Here is an 11364-nt window from a genome sequence, read left to right on the forward strand (position 1 = left end):
GGTAGGCTAAAGCTCCCTTGATACTGATGGCTGTCACTACGTAGTAATGAGATTAGGGTTATACTGTTGAAGAAGCAAATGATGGTTATGAATGATGGCTTGTCCTAATTTGTATTGAAAATATTTTTGCTATTTTCAAGGAAATGGTATGCAGACATAATTTTATGCTCTGACACAACGGCATTGAACCATAAATTTCATCCATTCAAGCGAGTCTAGTTTTTCATAGGGGACATCTTGGTTTATGTCCTTGTTTGCATACAGACTGTAGAGATTTGCATAGGAAAATGTATTGTGGCTGGAGTAGGATGAGCCGTTGCTTTCATTGGCTGCTTTTGTGCTTGTGCTTTCTCTGCCAGATCATGATGAATGGATGAAAGTAAGAGAGAGAGAGAGAGAGAGAGAGAGAGAGTGTTTGTAAGTTACGGTTACATTTATTAGATTTAGATATATATTTAACTAAATGTTCTTGCACAGAGACTGACTGGAAAAGACAATAATACTAGAAAACATTGAAGGCACGGAGAGACCTAAAAGAGACATGGTCCTCAGGAGTCTGGATCTATGTTTACTAGAGCTTGGTGGTGGTAGGATGCTGAGAGTAGTAGTACAAAAATTGACTTGTCTAAGCTCTGGTGTTTACCATAGCAATTAGCCCCAAGTGATGGGAGGGGGGCTGGAAGGTGTGGGAGGGATTCTCAGCGCAGTAACAGCCAGCAAGGAACAGGTTAAACACTTCCTCTTCATCCTTCCTCAGTCCTAGGTCACAGATTCTGTTGTGGGGCTATTTGTTTGGAGATGTGTTCTTGTCATGACTCTCCTGTTTAAGAAGACACTGAAAGCATTCAGGGAGGCTTGGAAGAAGAGGACGAAATTAAGAGGACAAAGTGAAAAATAAAATGAAAGGAAAACAGATATGAAATAGTCAATTATGGTGTATTTATTGTTCTCCTTTATGCTTGTTAAAAACACAGTGGTTTTTAAGGAATTAAAAACCAAATGCTCCTTTTCGATTTGGCAGTGACATACCCAAAATTCTATACAAAGGAGTTTCTAGTTAGTGAAAGAAAGAAAGAAAGAAAGAAAGAAAGAAAGAAAGAAAGAAAGAAGGTACAGGTTCCCCTTGACATTTAGTCCAGTCGTGTCTGACTCTAGGGGGCGGTGCTCATCCCTGTTTCCAAGCCGTAGAGCCAGCATTTGTTTGAAGTCAGTTTCCGTGATCACGTGGCCAGCGTGACTAGACATGGAGCACTGTTACCTTCCAACCGTGGTGGTACCTATTTATCTACTCACATTTTTACATGCTTTCGAACTGCTAGGTTGACAGGAGCTGGGACAAGCGACGGGAGCTCCGTCACGTGGATTCAATCTTACGACTGCACATCTTCCAACCTTGCAGCACAGAGGCTTCTGCAGTTTAACCTGCAGCGCCACCACATCCTGAAAAAAAGAAACTTACCCTCAAAAAATTAAAGTGGTGTTCTCACTGACACTGAGGTGTCAGTGATGTTTGTGCAAAAATTGGAATGGGTTATCTAACATGGAAATTGCATAACTTCGTGCCACACTCAGCATTCAGAATAAAAATTCATGTGAAATCATATGAAGAAGAAAAGGGACTCTGACGCTTCTTCTCCCCAGTAGGGATGCACGCTAGTTAAGAGGGCCTCTGGAACAACAACAACACCAGTCCGGCAAGTGTATACTTTTCAAAAGTTTGTCTCAATGGCTCCCGTCCTGGAGCAGCTTGGTTTGCATAAAGATCCAGGAAAGACAAAAGCCTCTTCTGTTGAATTTCTTCCTGCTGTCAAAGCGCATGATCCCTATTTTAAAAAGCAGTGATTATTTTTGAGGTGAGAAAATAAAGGGAAATGAACGAACTGAAATAGGTGTGAGATCAGTCTCTTGGCTGCAGTGCACAGCCTTGTAATGTAGGCTCTGTGCCAGAGATCGGGAGAGGGACTGGTGGGGTGGGGAGAACGGAAGGAATCCTCCCCTTCATTCTTCGTAAATTTGCAGCTGCTGCTGCTTCCTCAGAGCTGTCACAGCCCCGCTGCCTCTGCATGTGTGCTTTGCAAGCCAGAACAACAGGTGAAATCACATAGCTGAAGGGCCATCGGCTCCACTGTGTGCCACTAACAAAATCTGCCATGCACTGAGACGACTCTCTGGCTCCAGAAACATGGCTTTGGAAATGTGACTTTTTTGGCCTACAACTCCTGGCTGAGGAATGCTGGCTGGGGGATGCTGGGCATTGCATTGTCGTCATCGTCATCATCATCATCATCATCATCAAACCTAATGTTTCTAAGAGGGAACAGCTCTGTATCACACAGTAAGTTGCAAGGTTTATACACATACAGTGGGGTCTTGACTTAAGAACGGCTTGAGTTAAGAACATTTTGACTTAAGAACCACTCTCATAGGAAAATATTGACTTGACTTAAGTACTTAGATTTGAGTTAAGAACTGAAAAAAAACCCAAGTGGGAGGCAGGGAAAGTGCAAAATGTGAACTTTCAGTTAACTGTTGGCCAGTGAAAAGGGTGCCTGTCTGCTTCTTCACTCCTCCCAGCGTTTAGAGAGTGGATTGGGAGACAGTCTTCGGACTGCCTGGTACTGCCTGGACTGTATTTTCCCTGCCTTCCCTGAACCTTTCTTGACCTAAGAAAAAAAAGAAACAAAATATCCCCCTCTAGTGGTCGAAGGCAGAATAGCAGCTTTCTATGGACGGAAAAGAGCAGATACGGATCAAATGGTTTTCAATGCATTCCTATGGGAAATGCAGATTTGACCTGAGAACTTTTTGACTTGAGAACCGCCTTCCAATACGGATTAAGTTCTCAAGTCAAGACCCCACTGTACTGAGAGAAGTTGGTTCCTCTCCAGCCTGAAGAGTGCCAAGAGAGAATTAAAACACAAGCTGTTTCAAGTTCTGTGTCCTCCTCTTGGAGCTGCCCAATTCAGCCTGCATAATCTTTGGCCAGGGTATTCCATTCCACCCCTGGGCTGGCTTAATTCTTTAAATGCTGCCATTTCCCCAAACCTAGTTCTAGACCTTAGAGAGATACCTTTTTGAGTAGTACTGTAACTCCAAACTCCTTCTGGAAACTGCAGTCTATAAAGAAACTTTTCTAAACTCAACCCAGTTGTATCAGACATGGTTTTGTTATCCCTCCCCTTAATGCCCTGCATCCCTAACTAAATTTCTCTTTTACTTTGCTAAGCACTGGCTCCCCAGTCAGTTCTGAGGTACTTTGGACAACTAAGGATTCAAGGAGCAGTCTCTTTAAATGACTTAATTCCATACAGAACAATTTAATTTCCTGCGGGCCAAAGTGTACATTACAGATAGTCCATCATTAGAACCTGAAATCTATTTGAGTTTCAGAAATGGGTCCTTTGTGACTGAACTGAACATACTTGCAAATGAACCCTGTGCTTGACTCCCTATGTCAAGCATGAAGAAGAGAGGTGTAATTTGCAAACTGAGGAAGTGTGAAAATGCATACCATGATAATCAGAAGTGCTCAGCAATTAAGGAATTCTCTTTTCTAATGATGGGTTGTCTGTAATAAGGTGGCCTAGACTTTAGGATCTCACAAGATATATAGCCCACTAGGAGATGAATACAGAATGGGCTGACTTTTGCTCTGCTGTGGATGTTGAGGTGAAAATGAAATGGGCTAGAGAGCACATTCTGTACTACAGGCAGGTCGCGTGTAGTATTCAGATTCACTTCCCAAAGTAACAGATGGTAACTATTTTAATTACTTCTAAGAAATGAGAAAGTAAAGATTTACTTTTAAAAGCACAAGCATAATGGTAATTAATTATTCTTGGATTGATAAGATTTTTATGCAACTTTCCAAGATCTGATCTATTTATTCCTCTGCTTATAAAACTGCCATTTATGTTTTATTTAACTTATAAATATATATGTAAGTAATTCAGTGACAGCCTTCTATATTACCCGACAATCCTATGCGTATGTAATAGAAAACAATCTTACCCCATTTAATGAGGTTCTTAATGAGGCTTGCTCCATAATATGTGACTGTTGGATGAGCTAGTTATTTCAGGAATTGTGTCTTCTTTTTTGTTCCTCTTCTACAGAAGGCAGTTGTGGTTATTCTGACCTCAGATGTGGCAACCATAAACAATAAAGCTGCATCCATACCAGACTGCATGTTCTTCAGCCAACTACTCCTTTCAACACTTCTTTCACCATTCTATCTTGAATGATCAGCTGTAACAACCTGTATTTCCCATTTCTTATTATGCTTTATATTAATAATAATTGTATGTTGTCAAGTCAATAAAGATTTATGGTGGCTCTTTCTGCGACTTTCCTGGTATAGAATACTCAGAGGTGGTTTAGTATTCCCTTCTTTTAGGAGCATTTCTGGGACAATGCAGCTTGTCCAAGGCTACACAGGCCAGCTCTTCTCCACAAAGGCATAGTGAGGAATCAGACTCCCAGCCTCTGGCAGATACCTAACCCTCTGGGTTATCCAAGCCAGCTATTATGCTTTATATTCATTATACATTCTAGCTACAGTATTTGTATCTTATGTGTTTTATGATTTCTTGTCTTTGACCTTTTGTATTCTTCATTGGTTGCCACTTGATCCAAGAAAGTCATAGCATCCTATGGTACATCCATATCTCAAATACTTATGCTTTTTTAAATGTTTGTGTTGAAGTCCACAATTCCATGCCATAAAGTAGCACTATATAATGCTCGTTTCAAGTTTTTGTTGCACATTACATTCTTCAACTTTAATTAGGTTGCTTCAGGATATTTCTCTTATGACTTTTACTATGTCACTATGAACGCAGTTTTCGTTCAGCTAAGAGCCAAGGCACTTATATCTGCCAACTTCCTTCATACATACTCCACACATCATGGGTTACTGATCCACACTAATTATTTATTTGGATTGGAGATCTATGTATTATTATTATTATTATTATTATTATTATTATTATTATTATTATTATTATTATTATTATTATTATTATTATTATTATTATTATTATTATTATTATTATTATCATCATCATCATCATCATCATCATCATCATCATCATCATCATCATCATCATCATCATCATCATCCGTCATTTCCTCCCAACCATAGACCTTCATGATGAACTAAAATCAGACTCAATGTTATTGAATACTGATTTGAAATTAGGTAAAATGGATTCATGCAATTAAGTGGAAATCAATACACGGCTGTAGGGTATAAAATTACTAGTGATAATCATTTTCATATTATCTGTACTGCAGCTTTCCTGTGATATATTTACTGTCTTGTCTGGCACGGGTACAACAATGTTCTGTGGTCAAGCACATGTCTGACATTCCAGCGTTTGTAATTATGGTTACATGCGCATTCCATAGCGGGTAAGTGCCTGAATAAACAGCACAAGTGCTTGTTCGTTTCTATAGCCTGTAGCTTCTGACTGCTCAAAACACTTTGGATATTAATAAAACACAGAGAAACAAAGGGACATTCAGAACTAGCACAAGCAAGTGATGTAACAAATGGACATCACCCTACACAGGTCTCACTCTTGTGGCAATTTTTTTTTTTAAAAAAAGAAGTATCTCACTATTGGAGATACTTCTAAATAGTGACTAAACAGCGTTTAGTCACACTATTGGATTGGTGGGGAGCTGGTGAGTCAGCTGATCCACAAATTCTATCGATTCAAACAGGACTACTTTAGTTGTCACTTACTATGTTAAAGTAAGTTGCAACCAGAGTAGGTCCATTTCAATCAATGAAAGTCATGAAGGAGTTGACTCACCAAACATCCACTGATTCAGTGGCCTATTCAGTGTGATATCCTATGCTAAGTGAGATTTCACACAATATTTTATTGTTTTCTTACATGCCATAGATGGGTATCTTTTCTCCTAATTTTGCCTCCAGAGCTCTCTGTTCATCAAACACAGCATTCCACTCCCCACCTCATGAAATACTGATTCTGTCCTTTATTCTCTGGCAACTGGCACAGTAGTCTATGGCCACTATGATTCTCAATGTTTTATTTTAGTTTTTTTGTGCTGTTTGCAGCAAAGGAACAGAAAAGGCTGCCTGACAGTAAGGCACACTCATAGCCCAATATCGTCAATACACTGATGTCAGCAGTGCTCCAGACAAGATTCTTTTCTAGCCCTACCTGTACTGAATGTTCAACTTTTTGTATGCCCAAGTTTAAACACTACCAAACCTTGGACTCTACAAACACATGAGAAGATGCCCTATTAGGTTTTTAAAACTACATTTCCCTTTCTTCTTCCCTTCCTTTGGAAATCATGCAGATCTGAGAATTTCCAAACATGCTGGTAATTGTCTCTGTTTGCTTCTACGGCCATTTCCATTGGCACTTACTGCTTGAATTTGCTATTAGATTAAATGATGGCCTTTGACTATCTATTTATATTAAGTCCTGTAGAGAACTAGGATATCTCACAATAAGCCAGCCTGAAATAATTAAAATGCCAGATGCTCGATAATAATAAAAAATCTGTAATGAAAATCAGATTGTAGACATTAGTACCTTTTTTTTACAAATAAATAAATCATTCATATTGGCCTTGCCTTTTAATCAAAAGTCTTGCATTGCAAATGTAAATTCTAGAAATTCTCTTAGTGAAGGAAAACTCCATCATCATCAGTCACACTTCTTGAAATGGGTGTGGAAGAGTGATAGATTCACTGGAAAGAGGGGAAAGTGGAAGTTACATGAAAAACAGGGAGCATGGCCTGGCTCAGCTCAAGATATATGAGCATGACTGGATGTGGTGTGCATGAACATCAACTGCTTTTATTAATAATTATTTATTAGTATTTATTTTATAAAATGCAAAATAATCAATTATTACAATATTTTAAAAGCATTAAACAGATATATTAAAACACATAAACAAGAGCAATATTAAAAGCTCAAGTAAATCAACCAAATTACTTTTAAAAATTCCCTTGGTCAACCAGCCATTTAAAGGAAAACCCACTTGAAGAGAAAAGTATTTGTCTGCTTGCAGAAGGACGGCAAAGATGGGGCCAGCCTGGCTTCCCATAGGAGTTCTAGAGTCTGGGAGCAGCAATAGAGAATGGTGTCTCCCATGTCCTCACCAAATGTGCCTGTGAGGATGGTGGAACCAAGAGAAGGCCTTTCCTGATGATCTTAATACCTAGACAAGCTCATAAAGGGAGATATGGTCTTTTAGGCAGCTTGGGCCCAAGACGTTTAGGACTTCATAAGTTAAAACCAGCACTTCAAATTGTACCCAGAAATGGATCAGCAGCCAATGGAGTTGCTATAACAGGGAAGTTTTATGTTCTCTGTAACCAATTCCAGTTATCAATTTGGCTGCGGCATTTTGGACCCACTGCAGTTTCCAAAGACTTTCCAAAGGTAGCCCCACATAGAATGGTTTACAGTAATCTAGCCAAGATGTAACTAGGTCATGTGTCACTGTAACAAAATCAGATTTCTCAAGGATTATGTGCAGCTGGAGTTAAACATTCATGAACATACTGGGCAAAATACTATTGCAGAAAGCCATACAATACATGAAAGGTCAATCACACAAATGGATTTTATTTCCACCCAATTGCATGACTCATGTGATCAATTGCACAATCAGAGGAGGAACGGGTGTGTGACAGACAACCTGGACAATATCTCTTACTCATTATACAATCATTTTAAAGTAAATTTATAAATCAGTAGGATTCAGATAATTGTTGCAGAGATGGAGAGAATGGGCAACTGAAATTGTACCTCGTGACATCACCCAATGCAATTGGTCGAGGCTGTTCTAAATTACATGTTGCTTGTTTGTTCCTCAGCAGCCATTCTGGCAGAGTTTGGTGGTAGCATTTTTGCTAGCCATGACTCCTACACATAGATATGCTGCCTGAGTTGGTTCATACAAATCATTGACTTTGTGGTTTTATGCTATGCATTGTACTGTGAAGGCTTTGGTTTTGATCCCTCATGGTCATTTGCCTGAAACAAAGCAGCTGTTTCTTTTGCAAACAAAGAAGGAAAGGAAAGAAAGTCACTTTCCATCATTGGAAAGAAGAAGTGAATGCAGCGGCCTCAAAGCTGACCATCAGCCCTTAGCACTTGGACTACAAATCACCCAATCCCAATTTTTCCCACTCTGTCATCTCATGTCATGTTATTCATAGGACACCCTTCTCCCCACAGATCCAGGTTGGCTCACAATTGTGAGAGGCCATGCATTTATATTTAAGTTATTACAATTATTTCTAAATATGTAGTTCTCTATACAGTGGAACTTATGCAAATGATTTATAAGCTGGCGTTGTCTTTTGTCTGGTTAGTCTGGGTGATAACATCACTTCTTTTCCTGCAGTTGCCTCAGTGAACCTCTTAATTTCACTCAATGTGTATTAACTGGAGAAGAGAGTCTTCCATTTCCCCCCACTGTTGTGTTTTGCTTGCTTTGCTTTCTCATTTTTCCTCAAAGTCATCTGTGTAATCCACAAACTGGAGGTGCATTAACATGGCACACCTGCTCGGCTGTCTCTTTCTGACACAGTAGTCTGTTGTGTAGCCTAAATGGTGGATTGGCAGTCAGAGAGGCAGCTTGCCAAAGGGTCAGAGGCTTTTTTGGAGATCGAACTGTCACCAGGGAAGGAGGGAGAATCAGGTGAATATGCTAGAAGAGAGTGTCATGAGGCAAGGACTGAGCCACAGGGACCTGTTAGTTCAATGCTACCCCAGAAAATCTCAGTGTGAACAGCAGCACCCAGCATTGATGAGGAAAAGCCTGAGAAAAGTGATCATTTTGGAATAGAACCCTCAGGGTTTCATAGCCAGTATGGCCACTGACAACCACAAAAAAATTAGACTGAAAGTTGAAGTCCTCCAAGGATTTCTCCAGGTTTGGTCCATGCTATATATGTTTTCTCCCTGGAAAAGACCCTGATTTTAGGAAAATGTGAAGGAAAGAGGAAAAGGGGACAACAGAGGGTGAGATGGTGGACAGTGTCATTGAAGCTACCAACATGACTTTGACCCAACTCTGGGAGCCAGTGGAAGACAGGAAAGCCTGGCGTGCTCTGGTCCATGGGGTCACGAAGAGTCAGACACGACTAAACGACTAAACAACAACAATACATGCTTTCAAAACCAGGAAGGTTTTGTTGTTATTGGTTGGGTTTATGATCAGCAATGTACTAACATATCTGGCCACCCAAAAGTGGAGACACAGCTGGACTGCAGAAAGCGGGACTTGTTCTTCAAGACCCAGCATTGGGCATGTCCTGTTCCATTATCATAGGCTTAGATAGGGGCTGAAGACTAGGCAAGTTTAAATCACAGCAGCCCGGCTGTGGACACAGAATTAAAGTGGTATTGTGAAGGAATTGGCTTTAGATAATCTGACTCTGGTCAAAACCAAACAAGCATTTAACTTACTGTAATGCATATTTTAAGTGCACCAAAATTTGAAGGTTGGGATTTCCATATTAATTGGAAGGCCTGAAGCCAAAGGTTGGGCTACATATTTCAAATCAATCTGTGAGGTCAGTCCTTTATGCTCTGCTTCTAACCATTTTTGCCCACAGTCCTTCCATCCGCACTGCTCCTTTTGGAAATCAGAGAAACCCAGCTCAATCCAGAGCCTATGGCAGGTATCCAACTCCTGTTGGGCTAGTGGCGTCTTTCAGCAGGTGGCTGGAAGAGGGAACTGCTGTGCGCTACATAGCTGCCACCTGCTCTGAGCCTATGGAAGACCATGTGAGATCATATGAACCTGATCCTTTCTGAATTACAGTCATGGCAGTTACAAACAAAAAGTGACCTTGTTCAAGTTCATTAATGGAAAACATAACTTGTTATCAAAGTGGCCTATTAGAAAAACATGTTACTTCCAAGATCAGGAGTTACCCCCAAGCTACACACCTATTGTTTCAGGAGGAAGCAACCTTCTATAGAACTAGCTTCACACTTTATTACTAGTCATAAGAATCATCTACATGCAGAGTTCCTGTCCTTTTAGAATCCAGCTTTCGTATAACTACAATACAGTTTACACAACCATCTCACACTATAGATGTAGCTGAGAAAACTAATATGAAAATGGAATTCCACTTGTGGGTTTTACAGTTCCCAGTATTAAACTGGCCTTCAGCATTGTACAGAGAGTCTATAATGATGTTATTTCATCAAGAAAATGTGGTGCACTGTAAAGCATTGATGGTTCTTCAGTACTTACAAGCATAAATGAAGGGCTGTTGTTGTTTTTAAGCAGACTAGTTTAGAAAATATCCTCTCCCGCAAGCTTCTCGTAGTCTAAACAAATGATGTCCACTGAAAAGTACCAACTCTGACAAGGAGCGTATCTGATAGTATAAACAAAATGCAAACATCTGCCAGTCATTTGTAAAAATGGTTTTGATTTGACTATATCAAAATAAGGAGGCTTTTTAAATATATATTTTTATTTTCTAGCCTAACTCCTGTGGTTTTTACAGAAGTAGTTTTAGAAATCAAGCACCATTAGTAAAATGCAAAAGGCATGTTGACAAGGTTACTGCCTAACAACATCATGGAAAAAATAACTTCACTGTGTATGAATTTAAACAATCAGATCCATTGTGTTATTCTGACATGTGGGAGAAGCAGAATCTTTAAAACCCAGCAGGATCTTTTGCTAGTGATTTGGAATGTGACATGACATTAACTCTGTGTTCAGCTATTACCAACTTATTTTCTTGTTAAGAGTAACAGATAATGTAAATCCCACATTTTATGTGAGCATTGGAACCTAACTGTAGACATAACTCATATATAAAATATAAGAAGGTTTTCCATATCCGTTTAGCCCATCTTTGTCGGCTATTGGTTACTTCAGACAGATACACTGGAGCAGAGCTTACTCTGAATGGTGGGAATTGAGATCCTGCACATCTCGGGGGTGGGGTCTAGACTTGGGAAGACTGGTCTGTTCTGGCAAGAGATCTCCATGATGTTAATCATCACCTATTCAGCTGAAGATGACACAGTCTAAACTTGGAACCTCTGTATGAAACATCTGAAAAACATTTGTTCAAAGTAATAATCTTTATTGCTCCGTTGCAAATAGTAACTGTGGAAAGTTTCCCAGGTGCCAGAGAAGACACTCTGACATTTTTTGCAGATCTTCGAGTAAATGGCCTCTGGGTGTCTACTGAAGGTACTTTGCTACCTCTGGATCCTAACACTGAAGTGAGACCTAAAGAGTGCTTTAAAGGAGTTCGCTTCCTCAGCAGTCCTCCAACCTCTTTAAAAGCTGCTCCAGAAAGTTGGGTAAGGGGCAGTCTTGAGTGAA

General features: G+C 39.9%; 1 long non-coding RNA gene across 1 annotated transcript; it reads left to right on the plus strand.

Annotated features, from left to right (window-relative positions):
• The first annotated feature begins 2020 nt into the window (after positions 1 to 2020).
• Positions 2021 to 4341, plus strand: LOC144589355 (uncharacterized). Its single transcript, XR_013545446.1, has 2 exons — positions 2021 to 2335; positions 4116 to 4341. It is a non-coding gene; the product is annotated as an uncharacterized LOC144589355 (long non-coding RNA).
• The last annotated feature ends 7023 nt before the right edge of the window (positions 4342 to 11364 follow it).

Source organism: Pogona vitticeps, chromosome 4 (genome assembly GCF_051106095.1).
Source record: "Pogona vitticeps strain Pit_001003342236 chromosome 4, PviZW2.1, whole genome shotgun sequence".
Lineage (NCBI taxonomy): Eukaryota > Metazoa > Chordata > Lepidosauria > Squamata > Agamidae > Pogona > Pogona vitticeps.